Genomic DNA, 20457 nt, shown 5'->3' with positions numbered 1-20457 from the left:
AACCAAATTTCCTTCTTCTCTCACAAGGATACTGTGAGCTTAATGAGACCAAAAAACGCATGTTTTGACTTTCACTCATTTAGGCTAAATTTGCTTTGGAGAAGTGAATGGGTTAAAGTCAAGACTGAATGACCTGGAATGCATCTTTTTGAAGGAAATGGAGCTGTGCATGTAGAGGAGAATGAAAATAAGGGGAAGTTACAAGACAAAGGTTGGCTATAACTTCTACAGTTGTGTATTGAAAGGGAATTCGACTGTGATGGAGATTTATGTCTTTTAGATAAATGAAATTTCTCCAATTTGTGCTATTATGTAGCTCGTCTTTTCACAGAAATCCAAGACTACTGACAGATCAAGAGGTTTCACATTTCAGATCCTTTCAGCATTCAGCAAATGCAATAAATATCAGAGGTGGCCTGTGTTGAATGTAAGAACAGATGTTGTTTCTGCAGGAAGCAGGATGGAAACTTACACCCACTGGCTTGCTGCAACTTTGAGGAGACTTTCTTCTATACCTTCCTCTAAATGTGACTTGAAACCTTCCGCCGTGATATTTTAATAAACTTTCTATATCTTGATATTTCCTTCAAGGGTATCATTCTTGCCCAAGTTACCACCTTGACAAGAGACTGTCTCCATAGCCCATCTGTTAGTTCAATTAACAGGCTTCTGAGATTTTTGCTTGGGGACTCAGCATTTATATTTATATCTCATCCTCTAGAGTAATTCTTGCAAATAATCTTTGGGAATGGTGCCTGCTTCCTGTCTAGATTTGAAGATCCTGCTTCTAATGAGGAATGTTTTTGCCAGAAAAAAAAAAAGGACTTTATATATCTCCATGATTCCATTTCTTTCTGGAGTATGGATTTATTTTTTGTGGCCAAATCACCTTCTGTGAAATGGAGTATTTGTATCCTACTCATGAGGGCCAGCCTCAAGTTCTCTTGGGAAAACTGAATTGCACAGCTGGCTGGAATTGTCACCACAAGTTTTGACTGTTTCTGAAGACAGCATTATGGATGGCTTGCACACACTGGTGTCTTAAATGTAATCTAACAGAGGAGGGGTTCCGTCTCTGTGGTGGGCAAAAGAGAGTGTTTCAGAAATACAGGTGGAAGGTACTCTTGGTGTCTGTGCTGAGCAGAAAAATAAATTCTGGTCTGGTAGACTAAATCCAACTCAGCTTGACCAAACAAGCCAAATTTACATGTTTCTGGTATGGGATGACCTTAAACATACAAAGAATGTGATATGGCAGACACTGATTAATGAACCCCTTACTCCAAATACACTCTAGCCTATGACAGTCTTAGATATTCCTCTTCCTGGCTCTAACACTCTCTTGTTCCTGGGCTTCCTCTTTTAAATAATAATTGTAAGTATTTTTATAGAGCCCTTTACAGGTAATAATGTACATTATCTCTTTTAATGCCTACATCCAATTATTATTAATGGGAATGAACTGTAATTACACACCACAACATGAGTGAATCTCAAACATGTTACACAGTGTGAAAGAAGCAGCCAGACATACACAAAAAAGTACATATTGTATGATTCAATTTTTTTTTTTTTGAGATAGAGTCTCGCTCTGTTGCCCAGGCTGGAGTGCAGTGGCACAGTCTTGGCTCACTGCAAGCTCCGCCTCCCAGGTTCAAGCGATTCTTCTGCCTCAGCCTCCCAAGTAGCTGGGACTACAGGCACATGCCACTATGCCCGGCTAATTTTTGTATTTTTAGTAGAGATGGGGTTTCACCATATTGGCCAGGCTGGTCTTGAACTCCTGACCTCGCAATCCACCCACCTTGACCTCCCAAAGTCCTGGGATTACAGGCATGAGCCGCCATGCCCAGCCTGTATGATTCAATTTATAGAAAAATATAGAAAAAGCAAATCAGAAAACAGATCAGTAGCTACTTTTCTGCGGGGTGGGGTTGACTGAAAAGGTGCATGAGGGTAATGTCTAGACAGATGAAAATGAAACCTATGAAATGCATGTAATATGTGTTCATCCAGACTGAAAGATGCATATAAGGTCTGAATACTTCACTCTGTGAAGTTTTAGATTATGCCTGAATTTTTAAAAATATTCTATCAGGTGTATCTATAGATGAGGAGGCTGAACTTTAGAAATATGAAATAAGTTGTCCATTCTCATGCAGCTGAAAGAGAACTGCACCTCAACCCAGATGATCGTAACTCTTTAGCTCAGGTTTTTCCACTCTAAAACAATTTCCAAGAATGACAATATTTATATTACTCCACTATAGAGTCAATGCATTTTAGATGCTTTTCTTCCTGGGAATAGAGATGGGTCTCTGAAACCACATGACGGGGTACTGGCAATAGTAACGAGGAGAAGACGGTGTCACAGGTGTGCGGCATGTGTAATGGGTAATGCTAGTGCTGGATCATAAAGCCTGAGTTCAGATTCCCGCTCTGCCACTTACTATGCAGCATAAGAAGTTGGGTGAGTCTACCTGCCTGAGATTCAGCTTCTTCATATGGAAAATAAACTGTAGTGAGGCATAAATCTGATCATTCATGGACAGTTCATAGTTGCCTATGAACTATCACTGAATGAGTGCTATGATGCTTCTTCACAGTTTTGGTTAAAGGGTAAATAAAAGCCCCTGTGGTATTAATAAGTTTACCATGTTATTACAGTGGCTTACAATGTGACATTTTCGTCTCCACTGAGCTTTTCTAAGTTGCTACATAATTAATTTATCATCATATAAAAAAATGCATATAAAATTAGGACTTAATAGTGCTTCTATCCTTGACCTCCTTGTTTGGTAACAGGAATTGTTGAAAAATTTAGGATGGTGTGTACCTCATTCACTATATGAATAATGTCATATATTTCTTCTTTTTTTTTTTTGAGATGGAGTCTCACACTGTCACCAGGGCTGGAGTGCAGTGGTGTGATCTCGGCTCACTGCCAGCTGCGCCTCCCAGGTTCATGCCATTCTCCTGCCTCAGCCTCCTGAGTAGCCAGGACTACGGGCACCTGCCACCACGCCTGGCTAATTTTTTTATATTTTTAGTAGAGATGGGGTTTCACCGTGTTAGCCAGGATGGTCTCGATCTCCTGACCTCATTGATCCGCCCGCCTTATCCTCCCAAAGTGCTGGGATTACAGGCGTGAGCCACCATGCCGGGCCTGTCATATATTTCTAAGTTCTGAAAGAAAATTTATTCCAAGTGTAATTCACTTATAAATCTACAATTCCATGAATTCTCAGTGTGATTCACTGAAGTATGTCTTAATGTTTGTAAATGATTGCAAACTTGGAAGGAAGCAATTCTTGGAAGTAATTAGAATATTATAATGTGTATAATGCGGGTGGACTTTCTTAAAGCAGAAGCTTCCATTTAAAACATATTTGAATATTACCTAAGGATTTAAAAAAGAAAAGAAAATGAATGTTTTCTTTTTTATATTGACAAACAAGATATACTACTCTAAAGATAAAAGTTTGTTTTTTGGGTTCTGCTCCTGTTATAATTGATAGCATGTTAGACTACAAATACTTTATTATGTTTTAGGGTCCTCAGAGCCTACTTGAGTCAGAAATCCTGCATGACTTGTAGGCTTGTCTAATGAGGTCATATACTTAAATATGCATTATCCGTTGAACAGAAAAGAAAAAGGAGTGAAGAGTTTAGACTCTTGACAGAAAGTAAAACACTTGTATTTTTTCATGGAGAAATATGTTGAATTCTTTGGTGCAAAACACCTGACGGCCTGCACAGCTACTGTTTACACAGTAAACAGTCTTGCATGGAGGTAAGCGAGGAGGCCCAGGACAATGGATAATAAGAGTGTTCGTCTGTAACACACAGCCAGGATTTCCCATTTAGCTAACCTAGAGCTTTGATCTCAGGGAGCTGTGAGGCCTTGAAATGTGGAGTATACTTTGCCTTAGGGCAACACAATTTAGAGTGTATAAAGATTTTTTTAATGATTTTTTAAATTATGTAATATTTAAAGGTGTTATTTACATTGAAATACTTCAAGTCCACTTTCAACCTGAAGGAAACTTAAGTTTCATACCTAGATTCAGTTAACCATATCACCATTTAAACAACAAAATGAATCACGAAGTGATTTGAGATTTTTTCAGGCTACTTGTCCCAGGCTTGTTAAAACTCTCGTTTTGTTTCCTGCCAGTGAATACCTGGGTTTCAATGTTCTACCACAGACAACACCAAAAAGTAGGGTTTTGTTTTGGTTTGGTTTTTGGTTTTTGCACAAGCCAAAAAGATTTTGTTCTGGATTCTTCTCCAAGTGCAGGTCAATATGCCCTAAAATATTTTCTGGTGATTGTTTTGAGATTCATATCAGTACCCAGGAAGAGTTGCCTTTTAACACATTTCAGAATGTGTGTTAAATATCCTTTAATATTTTTTATTGTTTTAGTCTATTTGTACTGCTGTAACAGAATACCAGAGCCTGGGTAATTTATAAAGAAAAAAAATTTATTTCTTTTGTTTCTGGAGGCTGGGAAGTCCAAGACTGAGCCAGCAATAGGTTTGGTGTCTGGGGAGGATCTCATTCCCTGCTGTCAAGAGAGCACCTTGCTTTGTCCTCCAGAGGGAATGAATGCTGTGTTCTCACATGGCAGAAGGCAGAAGGGCAAAAAGGGCCTAAGCTAGTTCCCTCCTGCCCTTTGGTAAGGCACTAATCCATTCATGAGGGCAGAACCCTCGTGACCTAATCACTTCCCAAAAGGTTCCACCTCTTAATACTATCATAATGAGGATGAAATTTCAACATGAATTTTGGAGGGGACGCATTCTAACAACAGCAAGTGTTACCTAATTTAATAGCAAATTTGTGCATTACATGTTAACAGGCCCTGTGAGGCTTAGAGAGGTCAGGAAATGTTCCCCGTAGCCATTTGTGCAGCAATCAGCCACATAAGCTGGATTGATCTGACTCAAAGTCTGTGATCTTTTAGCTCAACTATACTGGTACTCAAATAAGCCAATAAGCTTCCTGTTGTTTAGTTTGAGTTTTCCCTTCACAACACCCACAACCTCCGCCCCCTTCTTCCCTGCTCCAAGATTAGATCAGGGAACGTAGATAGTGTTTTAGAATAGGAGGAAGGGTTTAAGTCATCTGTTCAGTTCAACATCTATTTCCCTTTTGAGCTTTGATGTCTGCCTTTTGCCCTTTTGCTTGCCCCTGGGCTGTCTGCGGAAACGGAGGGGGGATAGTGAGGATATGGATAACTTGGAACATAAGAAAATGGCTCTAGGGTGTTACATACCTGCTATCTCCCTCTGTCCTTGTTCTCTAGTTTGCTTCTGGGAGGTTTGCCTTGGGCAGAAAGGGTAAAGGGAACTACTATTTATGGCATACCTTTTTTTTTTTTTTAAATACCAGACACTTTACATATATCATCTGGTAAAATATACACAACAACCCCATGCTTTTAGTATTATTTTCTTCTTTTTCAAGAGAAGAAATCTCAGGCTTAGAGAACTGTAGCAAGTTGTCCAGATCTCAAGGCTCTTTGGGGAGAAAAGATTCTAAATCAGATCTGATTCCAAAAGGCAGACTTTCCCAGCACAGTGGGAAAGAGGAAAAGCTTTGGAATCAGGCTTGAATCACAACTTTGAGGCTGTAGGGTCTTAGGTAAGTTATTTGACTTCTGTGTCTTCATCTGTAAACTGTTAAGGATAACAGTATGATCTCACAAGGTGGTTGTGAAAATTAAAAGACGTAATCTATGTAAAACCCTGGACATTTAGTTAGTGCTCAATAAGTGCTAACCATTACAATTGTCATGAAACATCTCCTTCCACTGGAACTGAGATGAAGCTCTGACCATTTCCCAAAGCTTCAGACTCATAATTCTGCTGTCTGTTGACCTCTATCTCTTCATGGATGTTCTGTCCACAGCTCAAACCTCACATCTCCAAAACTGAAATAGTTCACTCTCATCCCAGAAGCCTGTATTTCTTCCCATATTTTCTATCCTTTTTAATGGAATTAATTAACCAAGGTAGTTTCCCTGATTTTATAGAATAGGAAATTTAAGAACACTAGAGGATTAAATGATTTGCTAACAACTACTCAGAAAATTAGGACCCCAGCCATGATGGAAATTCAGGTATAACAAGTTCTAGGTGCTTTATCCTACACTTTCTTTCCTTCCTCCTTCCCTCCCTCTCTTTCTCCCTCCCTCCTTCCTTTCCTCCCTTCCATTTTTTCACTCTCTCACTTATTCATTCATGCATTCATTTGTTTAACATTTTTAACCTTCCAATCCTTATACATTGAATTGCTTCTTCTTGTCATTTAGCACAGCCTAGGACTTCCAGTGCAACATTATATAGAGGGGTAATGGGAGGGTATTGTTAATTCCATCCTGATTTTCAAGGAGATGCTTACAGCATTTCCTTATTCAGAATGCTTGATGTCAATTTGGTTTTATTTCTAGTGGATAGTCTTTAGGAAGTTAAGGAAGTTACCTTCTATTTCTGGTTTACTAAGAGCTTCTTTTGTTTCCTATAACTGTCTGTTAAAGTTTATAAAATATAAAATGTATTTTCCTCACTTAAGTAGTCATATACTTTTCTCCTTTTATCTGTTAATATATTGAATGCCAATAATACATTTTCTAATATTGAATCAATCTTGGATTATTCACCAGTCCAAACTTAGTCATGCTGTACTACTGTCTTCTATATATATTGTTGGACTTGGTTTACTGACATTTTGTTTGGCATTTGGGATTTATGTTTATATTTAGGAAAATGGATGGGCAATTTTCCTTTTAAAAATTTTCCATGACTTCTTTTGTTATTAAAGTTATATTAGCTTCGTGGAATAATTTGGGGAGACTCTTTTTGTGTCTAGTCTCTGGAATAGTTTGATTAAGATTTGAATGAGCTGTTCTTTAACGATTTGGTAGAATTCACTAATAAGCTCTGGTTCTAGTATTTTCTTTTTAAAAATTTTCTTTAAAATTAAAGAATAAATTTTTAAATTATTTTTAAAGAATTTTCCCATTCCTTTAAGAGTTACAAGACTAACCATGCTCTCTATTTTCTTAGGTCAGTTTTGTTAAGTTTATTTTTTTCTAGGAATTTGTGCACTCCAGGTTTTCAAACTTATTACCATAAAACTGTCAAAAATATTCTTTTATGTTTTAGAGATTATTTATTATTTTAATATATATTATATCTGATGTCATTTCCCCTTTTGTTTATAATACAAATTTTATGTCAATTTTTTTATTTTCATCAAATGTGACAGCTTGTATGTTTTTTTAGGATTTCTTATATGACCTTTAGATTTTTTCTTATGGCACATGTGGAATATTTTGATAACATCAATTCTGATGTAATTATCGCAGAGTATGTTTATTAATTTAGTCCCCTTTTCCAATATCCATAGATTTTCCCAGCATCAATAGCAATTAATTGCTCATTAACTGCAATAATCTAGCTCATGTCTTCATGTTACTTGAAGTAGATGTATTATTACATCTGTGATTATGGTGAAAGGGATTTTCAAATTAGATTTATAAGATGTGGGATCAAATTCCAGGTCTGGTGCTTGGAATATCTATTGCAGTAAGATATTTAAACTCTATGAACCTCGATTTGCCTACCTTTTTATTGTTAAATTTTTCTATGGGTTTATTTATTGAAAGAGTTGTATCCATTCACTGATGCTCACCATCATTCCTTTCCTACCTTTTTAAAAAACAACAAAGGCCCAACTATCTTGACTGCTGTGCCTCAAGTGAACCTTCTAGAGGTTTAGCATTAAATCTTGTGAGGTTTTATTCTTCTGACTCTGATAGAACCTTAAAGCTTGCTTAGGCCTTTCCTCTGTCATCCTGATGTAATTCTTAGGAATTACTCTCCTGAGAGAGTATGAAGCAAGGCCAAGCTAAGTTTGGCCTCTTGAAGAAAATCCAGTGCAGAAGCGCAGTGAAGTCACATTGAGCTGAGTCCTAAAGGCATTAGTTCTACGGAGCAAGATGTGTTTGTGTGTGCACATATGTTTGGGGGAGGAGGTAAAATTTGATGGGGAAAGTTGTTAGGCTTTCACTCTCTGGGTCATGGAAGTCTCAAAAAAATAGATGCATAGTCAGATTCTAAAAGGCCCTGCAACTTATGCATATTTCAGATGAGGGTGACAATAAGCATGCAATGAAGCTGTGTGCAAGGAGGTGCTATAAAGCACTTTCAAAATAGGAGGTATCCATAGCATTGTCTAGTCTGCCAGACTCTGATGTTTCAAAGAACCCGTCACCATCTACCTTACCTTCAGATGCCTCTACAAGTACTTTAGATATGCAGCATATTCGGAGTAAGGTGGAAAAATGTCATTCCTTTCCTGACTCTACCCTTGGTAATGATATTTAGTTTACTTAATGTGGTTTCCTTTGGAAAAGCTTTATGACTCTGGGCTTCTGTCACTGAAAAATAACTGCAAATTTACTGAGCCCCAAGTTTGATTTGCAGGATGTTATTATGAAGCTACACCTGGAATAATAGAGTTTTATCTTCCAGAGATACCTGTAAGGGGCAAGAGAGAGACACACTTCCTGCTTTTGACGTAAAGTTTCATTCACATGTGATCTTCTGTCTAGCAAAGAGTAAAAACAATATTTGGAGTTGAGCATTCAGACATCCTTTCTGCCTGTTACTCACTTCCTGTCTTCAGATGTTAGAGTATAGCTGTTAAAATAGTTACTTTATTTTCCCAGGGAAGAGAAATTATGATTATTTTTGATGGTGAGGGAAAATTGCTGGCAAATTAATCCAGGTCCTCTCAGTACTTACTAATATCTGATGAATAAACTTTAGACTACTTTTCGTGTGTATTGAATCATATTCTATAGAAATTTTGGTATTTTAGGTTTGTATGCCTTTTCTGCCTGGCATGATTATAAAATTCTCAGAAGCAGTAACTCGTATGTCCGGTTGATTATCTATCCTGCAATGTCTAGTCCCACAAAATGCACAGAGTAAGTGCTTAATTTATGCTCAAGAAATGAATGAAAGAAATGATACTTTCAAGCACTTTTTATTTTGACAGTTCTGAGAGTCCGAAAAGAGACATCCTTGCAATGCATTTTCTCACTGAAATTTCATAGCAACAATAACAGCAATGACATAACAGTAATATTTAAATTTGAGTGATAAGCTTGTGCTAGATACTGTTCTAAGGGCTTTGTGTACATTTTTTGAAATTATTTAATCCTTGTAACAATCCTAAGAGATAGGTGCTGTTATTATTAGGTAAGGAAACTGAGGCACAGTGGTTACATACCTTCTCAAAGAAGTCCACCTTGTAAATGGAAGATTTGGGATTCCAACCCAGATGCTCTGACTCTAGAGCTCATATTTTAAACCACTACATTGTATTGCCTATCTCAGGAAGACATTGTTTTCCGCATTATACAGATGAGGATTCTAAGACCCAGATAGCTTAACAGATTGTCTCATTGTCACACTACTAATATGTAGCTAATAAGCATATAATAATGAAGAAATGTACAGCACAATTTTATGCTTGGTAATGTATCTGTGAATCTATCTCACTATATTGGAGTCTTTGGATTAGGCATCTCAATTAACCACTTTCCAGAAATCACAGAATATGGCAACTTGAAGAGATTTTAGAAACAATCTACTCTTCCACAAAGTAGAATTATTTTCTGCAATGTGACTGGGAGATAGCTCATCCAGTTTCTGCTTGAAACGTCACTAGCATAGGGAAGTCACCACCTCCCAGTCTTTTCTTATATTGAACCCAAATCTTACCCCTGTTGATTGTATTCACTGATCATGGCTGTATTCTGCAGACATACACAAAGTGAAGTTACCCAAATCCCCAGTTATTAAGTCCTGTACATTGTTTTTCTAGGTTGAATAACTTCTAATAATTGTAGTGTACCTTTCAGTGTTTACTATCCCAAGTTTCTTGTAGATTTTTACTTACATTGATTCATTGAATCCTCACAACAGTTCTATGAGTGAGTGAAAGAACAAGCATTTGGGGAAACCAAGTAATTTGCTCATGACCACAGAGCTAGGCAATAGAAGAGCTTGGAATTGGACCCCAGGGTCAGACTCCAAAGTTTATGCATGTCACTCTTTTGTGCTAATGTCTGTCATTTAATGTATGGTTTAATTATTTCCTGAGCCTTTCAACAAGCTGATCACTTGCTTTACCCTCATTTAAACATCGTCTAACCTGTTAGAACTTCAGGTATAGGCTGATCGAGGAGGCAAAGAGAAGGACTTCTCTCTCCTTTTCTGAACGGCATACTTCTATCAGTGGAGCCTAATATCCTATTACTTTATTATGGGAATCATAGCCATGAAAATCCCTAGAATCTGTATTCTTATCAACAGCTTTTAACACAGTTCTCCCTGTCCTACATGTTACAGAGATTTTTATTTTGAATATGCAATGACAGAACTTTCTACTTTATCCCTATTATATTTCATCTTTTTATTTAGTGCCTGTGTGAAACTCTTAAAATCTCAATTTTGTCATCATAAGCATTAGGTGTCCCTCCCAGAGGCTATCTAGTAAGTTGAAGTAATAAAACCAACACCTATTATGCACCTCATCTATTAGATTCAGCCATTGCCACCTTCGGGCTTTGAAGGAGTGTGGGCCAGCTGCTTTATAATATCTGGATGTCAAATGAGCAAGATCCCGGTAGTTCCAGCCTCTTTTTACCCTGGCTTATCTTTTTTCTTTATGAAAACACAAACACTGATATTTTATCAGTTTATGAGATGATGAAAAGAAAACACTGCAGGTTAAAAGTTTTTTGTTTTTTCTCTTTTTTTTTTTTGACACAAAGTCTCGTTCTTTTGCACAAGCTGGAGTGCAGTGGCATGATCATAGCTCACTGCAGCCTCAACTTACTGAGCTCAAGTGATCCTCCTGCTTCAGCCTCCTGAGCAGGTAGGGCTACAGGTGTGCACCACCATGCCTGGATAATTTTTTAATTTTTATTTTTGTAGAAATGAGGTCATGCTGTATTGCTCAGGCTAGTCACTAACTCCTGGCCTCAAGCAATTCTCCCACCTCATACTCCCAAAGTTCAGGAATTACAGATGTGAGCCACCATGCTCAGCCAAAAGATGTTTTTAGAAACATGACTTCGAAAATTTTTGTGGTTGTACAAACAGGTTTCAGACATGAACATTTACATATGTTTAGAGGCAGCATCCAGGATGCAAGAAAAAAAGCATGGTAAAGTGATTGGAAGTTGAGGCTGTAGAGCTAGACACCCTCGATTCAAATCTCAGCACTGCCAATTGCTACTGTGTGACTGTGGGCAAGTCACTTCAGTTCTCCATGCCACAATTTTCTTTCTTATAAGGTAGGCGTAATAGTATGCCTACTTCATAGAATTGCTCCCTAATGAGCATACTTTACACATTTAGAGCCAGGTTCAACACGTGGTAAGTAATCAATAATTGCTAGTTGTTGTTATTGTTTTAAAGCTGGAGTTGGCAGACTACAGCCCGTGGGTCCAACCTGGCCTTCTGCCTGTTTTTGTGAATGAAGTGTTGTTGGAATGCTGCCAGACTGGTGCATTTGTGTACAGCCTGTGACCTCTTTGTGCAACGATGGCAAAATGAAGTTATGAGAGAGACTCTAAGGTCCACAAAGCCCTCAGCATTTTTTCTCTGGCTTTTTAAGGAAAAATCTTGCCTACCTCCATTTTACAGGATAGAGTGCAGGGTTCCTGACCCTCATCTGTGACTCTTTGGTCTTGTAACCTTAGGCAAGTGACTGATACTCTCTGGCCTCTGCTACTTGATCTGTAATAAAGATTGGTTATGAGACTGCTCCTAGAGAACAACTCTGAGAAACTGGCCACACACGGTGGCTCATGCCTGTAATCCCAGCACTTTGGGAGGCCAAGGCGGATGGATCACTTGAGGTCGGGAGTTCGAGACCAGCCTGGCCAACATGGTGCAACCTCGTATCTACTAAAAATACAAAAATCAGCCAGGTGTGGTGCTGCGCACCTATAATCCCAGCTACTCAGGAGACTGAGGCAGGAGAATCGCTTGAACCCAGGAGGCGGAGGTTGCAGTGAGCCAAGATCGTGCCACTGCACTCCAGCCTGGGCGACAAAGCCAGACTCCATCTCTCAAAAAAAATTTAAAAATATGAGAAACTATGTTGTGGAGATTCTATTTGTTGTTCATTTGCTCACAATTGCATGTTTTGTAGCCAGACAGTTGTGCTAATTGCATGTCCCTGAGTTTTTATTTTTTCTAACAGTAATGAGTACTTTCTATGTACTAAACACTCTTCCAAGCCCTTTGTGTGTATTAACCCATTTAATCCTCATAACCTTATAACAATTCTCTGAGGTAAGAATGGCTATGCATCCTCATTTTTCACATGGAAAAGTGAAGGTATCAAAAGGGTAAGGAAATTTTCCCAAGCTTACATAGTTGGCAGGTGACAGAGCTGGGATGTGAACTGTATAGTCTGGCTCCAGAGTCCAGAGTTTGTAAAGTAGTCATTCAACTTTGAGGACCTTATGGTTTTACTAGAAAGACTTATTATGCAAACAATTGCATATAAATATAAGGGTTCTTTTAAATATTTGTAAGCTGATCAGCCCAGTGCCTGGCGTGGAATAAGCCATCATCACGATGTTTATGGTCCTGATGCTGTTGATATCAGTGGAAGCTGCTACAAAGCACAGCTGGTGTTTAAGGGAGGCATGCCTGGAGGTGTCAGGAGCACTTTGAAAAGGAGGCCTTACCCAGCATGAGGTTTAAAGGATGTAGGGAGTTTTCCAGAAAGGTTTCCATGTGGAGGAAACCACATGTGCAAAGAACAGAGGCAGGAGAGAACATGGCATGTTCAGCGAATTAAACAGTACTTCTCTGTGGCTTGCATGTGAACTGTGCAGAACAAGACAGCTAAGATTAGGTCAGGAAGTAGGCAGGTGCCAGATGGTGAGTGGCTCTGTGTGAAAGGGGACAGCCTCCTGTCCTCTAGTGCATGTCACTTTCTGAGCAATGCCCTATATCGTCTGCTTGTTTAATGTCTCCACCCTATGCCGCAACAGGCACATGTGTACTGGAATGCAAGCACCTTAAGGGTAGGGAGCCAGTCGGTCTTATTCACTGTGACTATTCCAATACTCAGGGCCCTCCCTACAGAAAGAGCTCATTAAACATTTGTTGAATTAATTATTAACTAAACCAATCAGTGTGCTCTGGATGGATAGGATTACTCATGAGATGGGATACTTTCTGTGGGTCCATTGCCTTACTTTGGCATCGACTATCTTGCTCTGTTGAAGAATCAAGGTAGGTCACATTGAATGAGTGGATTAGTCTAAAATAGGACAATTTTGAGATAATCTTTTCTTTGGAGGCCGAAGATTACTTAACAAATTCATACCTAGTTTATTTTACTCTCAACTCCACATTTTAAAACTCAATCCCCTCTCCAAGAATGTCCTATGACTTCTTCAGAACATTTTGGCCATCCTTCAAATGCTTCTTCCCTTCCAGATGTATTTATGCCAGGATTCAGCTGGCAGAATGGAAGTAAAATAAATATTGGTAACTGAATGAAAATAATGATTCTTCTAGATAATACTGCCAAACCTAAGAAAAAGTAACTTGAGAACATAATTTCAATGTGGGCTTATATTCCTATTTGTTAGGTGCCTGTAGGGTTTGGTTAAAAAGTCAGAAGACACATCTGCTTAAGGCCTCTGTCTAGAATGTGGCACACATTTGAACAGGGCTATTTCTTGGTGATGATATAAGTAGTAAGAGGAGGTAAAACACATTCTTTTTTTAATGTTGTCAGAAAAGGCAGCTTCCCAAGGAATCAGAGAATGTTTGAAGGGTAGGGACCTTATTTCCCTCCTTTGACAGGCAAAGAAAATGGGATCCAGGCAAGGGAAGTGACTTGCCCAGGGCTGGAGAGCTAGTTAGTGGCAGAGCTGGAACTATAATCCAGGTCTCAGACTCCCAGGGCCAATTCTCCTTCCTCTGCATCATTCAGCCTCTCAGCTATAACTTCTGAGAAACATACTACCTCTTTCATCATTTCTTGGTCTTTTTGAAAATATTGATGATCTCTCTCTGCATATTTCCTCCCTAAGATGACCTGGGAAAATGCCATTGAGGGTAAATCTTATATTGCATTTTGTTGGCAATTCCCACTGTCACCAACATGTCCCCAGCTTGAACATTTCACCAGAAGTCTGAATACCCAGGTTTCTTGCCTCCAGCTAATCCCCTTTCTCCTTAATCACATTTTTAAAACTCCATATTTGTGTTTACATCCTCTAAAGCAATGAATTTTTTTTCCTTCCTGTAATCTGGAAATTCTTTTTTTGTTGTTGTGTTTGTTGTTATTTTTAAGAAAACTTGAACACATCAGACGGACTTTCCGGCTCCTTAGAAACCAGTCTGGTAGGAGAGTTGATTGGATTTGCCTAAAGCACTTCCTCATTAGTAGCCTGTGTGCTGCTTTTTCTTTCAAATGTCATCTGGCCAACCCAACAAAGATTTAATTGTGGCAACTTGGAGCCTTAGCAAATTTGGGCTTTACTGAATGCTCTTTTGGAATGTTCACAACTGCCTGTCCTTCAAATGCTTGGTGGATTATTGGTTTGAAGACCACTTCTTACTTCTCTCCGCCCCTTTTCTTACAACTGAAGATTGGAATTTTAATTGCTAAACCACAGCTTTTAAATCATGATGCCCAAAAAGGACATGGTTTATTAATTAGTTCTGATTACTAGGCACCCTGAACCTGGGCCTGGCTGCTTCAAATCAGTTTCAACAGCTCTTTGCCTGAAATTACTGCTGGTAAGCACATGGAAGTATAATTATGCAGACACTAGTGGTTCAGTTCTGCCAGGTTAAACCCTCTATTATGAATACATATTATAGTGTCTTAAAAGGCATTTATTGAAATGCCATAGTTTAATAGTTCAAGCTTACAAAATCAAACTCTCTCATGTTACAGGCAATAGCCTCTTAATTGGATGTTTTCTCACAGCACATAAAAATATTGACTTAAATACATGCACACACACACACACACACACACACACACGCAATTTTTTTTCAGAGCGAGAATCAGTATTGCTTCCTGGTTGAACCTAAGGACTGTAGAGCCAGTCTACCTGGATTCACCTCATGCTTCTGCCATTTTCCAACTCTGTGACTTTGGGCGAATGACCAAAGAGGGATGATTATAATGCCTATATTGTTGTGAGGTTCAAATGAGTTAGTACACAAAAAACACTTGGCAAAGTATATGGAACATAGTCATGTTTTTTTAATTGATTGTTCTAACACATTTCTTTGTATTTATGTGTTGTAAAATCTATTTATGCTAAGTCCTGAGAGAATTAGGAATGTCTTCCTCTGTTTTCTCCAGATATTTATTCTCTTCATTTTCCCCAGTAATAGCCACCTCACCCTACCATTTTTAGCTAGGTGGACATAGAGCTGTCAAGAATAAAGAAAAAATTTATTTTCCACCTAGAAGTCGCCATGTGAGTAAGTTCTGGCCAATGGGTTGTGTGTTAATCCATTTTGCATCGCTATAAAGGAATACCTGGGCTTGGGTAATTTATAAAGGAAAGAGGTTTAATTGGCTCACGGTGCTGCAGGCTGGACAGGAAGCATGGCGCCACCATCTGCTTGGCTTCTGGTGATGCCCCAGGGAGCTTTTACTCATGGTGGAAAGCAAAGGGAGAGCAGCACATCATATGGCAAGAATGGGACAAAGAGAGAGAGAAGGGGGAGGTCCCAGACTCTTTTAAACAACCAGATCTCAAGTGAACCAACTGGGTGAGAACTCACTCATTACCAAGGGGATGGCGCTAAGCCATTCATGAGGGATCTGTCCTCATGATCCAATACCTCCACTAGGCCCACCTCTAACAATGGAGATTACATTTCAACATGAGATTTGGAGGGGCTAAATATTCAAACCATATCAGGTTGTAAGCAGAAATAGCGTGTCAATATCTGAAAAGTGGCCTTAAAGCAAGAAGGATGGTGTGTTTTTCACTTCTTCGTCCTTCCTACTGATGGGAATTTGGTTGTGATGGCTGGAACTCAGCAGCCATATTGGATCATTAGACAGCAGACCAGGGATACAGAGCAGTCAGGAAGCAGAAGCCTGAGTCCCTGACAACTTCAGGGAGCAGAGCTGCCCTAGCAGCCCTTTTCTTTCACTCTAGACTTTTGACAAATGAATAACAAACTCCTGTATTGCTTAATACACTAATGTTGGCTGCCTATTATAGATAAATCTATTCTTAGGCAACACCTTCCCTTCCCTGAATTAGATGATATCCTAACTATTTTGATTGCCAGGTATAGAAATTTCAGGACACTAATGCACAGAGAACCATGAAGGTTTCACACACTCTATTTCCAATTAGAGCCACTGCTTTACCACCCCCAAGCATGGCTACCCTGCTTTCACTCCCTGCCTGGGGCTGCTTAGTCTCAGACCTCAACTGGTGATTGGGGACAGGAGTGCTTGGCAGTAGAATTATGTCTACAATTGATAGCCAAGCCTTGTAAAAATGACTTGGAGTCTCTTCCAGCAAGAAGGACCATCTTGACCATTTTATTACTTCCTCTGTACCAGAAATTATGGGTTCTTGAAGAAATCCAATGGCAATCTTCTTTTGCTTTTTTTTTTATTATACACAATAACAAACTTCTTCATTTTCTATACATATCAAAAAAAATCAGGACTCCTGGATGGACAAAGGGATTTTAAGAACGGATGTGTGGATGTTACTTATTCTCCCTCAGGATAGATATGAAAAAAACTACCAGAACCTCAGTATATCTTCCTTAGGAACAGTGACGATAGTCTTTTAGCCTCATTTAATTCCTTGAAATTGAAAATTTATTTTCTGGAGATTTCAAGACTCATTTAGGGATTTTGCTAAGATTTCCTCCCAATACTAGTGAAAAGCAGAGGTGATATCTAAAGCTCTCAGAAGAAACACAGAAAAACCTAAGCCATTACCCCATCCAAAGTATAAAGAAGAATGATACCTTATTTCTATTTTTCTTGGTGGTGAAGTTCACAGGTGTTGTTCAGCAAAGCCAAATTAGGTTTCTTGAATTTATGGGTTGGTGTCTTGGCATCAGGAAAATTCTTCGACTCTGCCATATTCGCTATACCCTACCTTTCCAAGGGCCCAGTTAAACATATTTAGATTTTCTTACTTTATCCTTCACATCTGTTCATCTCTATCCCATATTTTCCATCTTTTTGTATATTTGTGCTACATTCTATAAAATTTCTTATCTACAGTTCCCTAATTCCTTCTTCTGACATGTCTATCTATGGAAGTTTCAATTCTGGTAATATTACTAAACATTCTGTTTGGTTCTTTTTATCACTATGTTAAATCACTTTTAAAGAATTTGTGGAAGATTCTCTCAAGGTTTCATTTGTCTCTGTAAACATGCTATAGCTTTGTAGTATGCGTGAGACTTACTGCCCTTAGTGCTGGTTCTTGCACATGGTATGTTGTTTCCTTGTATGCAACATTTCCTTTGATTTTTATGCCAGCTCATTGAATTTTAAAATGATTTATGGGGATCCTTTGAAGCTTAGGATGAAGTTGCCTTCCTCCAGAAAGGACTTGCATTTGATTCTTCAAGGCCTCTAGAGATTTGTCGAGCTTGAGATTTCCTTAAACCAGTTTTGAGATTTAACATAAGCACTCATATCATTTACATACTTCCCTTTTTCCTGGCTTAAACTTCTAATCATGGACCATTTCTTATTATACCTCATGGACAGCACTGTTCTTAGCACATGAAAATTGACTGATAAGTTTTGACCGAATGAGTGAAATTTTAAAATTATCACACCTACCTTATTTTTTTCTGTCTTTATTTGCAATTGGCCAGTTAAAAGGATTACTATATGCAGAATATTACTCCCAATGGGATGTCCCTTCTTCAAGGCAGTGCCATGTCTTCTGTCCTTTGGAAATTCCCCTAGTGCTGTGTCACATAGGAAAGGGTTATTTGGCAAATATTTGTTTCTAGGCTAAGACTTGCTATACTCCCCATGCTTCTTCCCAGGAATGGCTAAAGCCACACATTTCTGGGATTCCTCTTCCCTTATGTGGAGATTTAGAGTGTTGCTTGGGTTATCTCTGACATTAACCCCTATGGCCCTGGAAATGGTGGATCTACTTCTAATCCTTTCTCTTAAGTACACCCAGTCTCACCTTCCAGGAGTTCTCTCTAAAGCTAACCTTTGATTCTGCCACTCTCTCACTCACAGATCACCACGACTATCACTACTGCCTGTAGAATAAAGCTCAAACCTATTAGCTTGTCATTTGCATCCTTCATCTAGGTGGTATGGCCAGATCTCATGAGAAAATATTATCTCTGGGAAATCAAATTCTAGCTACACCACTTACTAGCCATATAACTTTACATAAGCTAAAATTCTGAGCATCAGTGTGCTGATGTGTACAATAATACTAACCTACAAGGGATCACCTATGTCATGCTGCTAGTGTTCACTTCAATAAGAATAGCCCTACAAGGCATTTCTTTCTAGCAGGTCTGAAAGAGATAGCAATATTTTTCTTGTATAACTCGTGGACACATGGACGCTTGGTAAATAAAAGATACCTTATCCATACCTTCTCTAGACCTTAGTTTCCTTGTATATAAAATGAGACCTTAAATGGTCATTTGAAACTTAATGTGGGTAGATATGTAAAGCACCTGATTCAATACTTGGCATATCATTAAGTATATTGTAAATGTTCTTTCTCTATCCTTCTTCCAAATTGAGACCTGACTTACCTTTTCTATGGAATTGCAATAAAAATTATAAAGCAGAGCATGTTATTTAAAGGAAGGATTATTATTCTTATCTCTACTTTTTAAAGTCCTAGCTACTCTTTAAGGCCAAGTTCAAATGGCACCTTCCCCATGAAGCATCCCTGGATTCTCACTCCTGCAACACTCATCCCTACTCCACTCAGAAGGATAATAATGCAATCAAATGAAAATCTTCAATTCATCTCAGCTAATACTTGAATTTTCTATATTTCCATGAGTATAATTCTACAATATACAAAGCTAAGCAGTGTTCTAGCTTCTACTAAAATGGTTTCACAGATGAAAAAGTTCAGGATCTTCTAAAGAAGTATATTTATTCCAGCCTCGGACAGCTTCAATATGTCCCCCTAAATTTCTGCATTTGTTCATGAGTATGTCTGTGTTCCTCTTTAAATATTTTGCCCAGAAATAAATAATATTTATTAAAATACACAGTCCATGAATAATATTTCTCCTTCTGTAACTGCAACCTGTGCTAACAGGTTTGGAGCAACCATGGAGCTCTTTTCTTCTAATTGCACTTATATTCAACTAAAACCCTGAAATCTTCCTTGAAAATATGTGTTGGTGTTAAATAACTGCTCCTCTGTCTTGTATTAATATGGCTATTTTTGATATGATTGAGTCCCTCAATAAAGGTCCATATTACATGCATCTGGGTATATTTGAACTGCTAATTAAATTTTTGTGAACCTGAACTGTCTTTCGTGCTCCTAGATCCTTTTTTTAATGGGTTCTTCCAAGGCATTTTATTCCTTTTATAAAACATAGCTCATTCTACTTTGTGCCGTAGTTTGTGTACTTTGTCTTATGTCCTATCTTAGGTGGGTTTCTGAGAAGCAGAGCATCTGTCTGGGGGATTGGGTAGTGACTTTGCAGCCTCCCGAGCTTAGCGGCTTCTGTTGGGCCAAGATTTGCAGGGCAGCTATGAGTTGTTCTCACCCAAAACACAGCAACCAGGCTATAGGAAAAGGGTCCCAGATGGGACACCAACAGCATCCACTGTAGTCACCCATGATTTTGTAACTCTGAGTTTGGAGTGTATTGTTCATCTCTGTAGTCTCTATAATCCTGTTGATGTCTTGCACAGGGAAGGCACTAGCTGGTGGAACCGATTCATCAAAGATCTGGAGGAAATGCCCCCTAGTTGGCTCTCATTCCAATTCACTGCCATTTGTAATAACAAACACCTGTGAGGGACTTAGCCCAATCTCCCGAGGCAGCAGTGAACCAGAGTATGTGGGTGATAGAGAGAAGAATATGCAAGTTTACATTGCATGTTCCAAGAATCTCGTTGCCCTGTCAACCCAAAAGCTGTCTAAAGACCAAATGCTCAAATTCAGAATAGGCAAAAATACTTCTTGATACCAAGGCAAATATATCAAAGAGCAGAACTTCAGTCTGCTTCACTGGGCTCTTAAGCTATTTTTGTTTTCTTAAGTTATTTTTGTTTTCTTAAGATTTATAAAAGTAATACACACATATGGTTAAACATGAAAATGATATGAAAGAGTAATAAATAAATAGTAAAAGCCTATTTCTTAATCATTA

At 38.5% G+C, this 20457-nt stretch overlaps 1 protein-coding gene across 1 annotated transcript in view; it reads left to right on the top strand.

Moving 5' to 3' along the window:
• Positions 1-20457, top strand: part of SNTB1 (syntrophin beta 1) — a 276230-nt gene that overhangs the window by 96899 nt on the left and 158874 nt on the right. The gene's annotated exons all lie outside the window — the stretch shown is intronic.

This window comes from Pan paniscus, chromosome 7, assembly GCF_029289425.2.
Source record: "Pan paniscus chromosome 7, NHGRI_mPanPan1-v2.0_pri, whole genome shotgun sequence".
NCBI lineage: Eukaryota > Metazoa > Chordata > Mammalia > Primates > Hominidae > Pan > Pan paniscus.
This window is presented reverse-complemented; position numbering and strand designations above follow the sequence as displayed.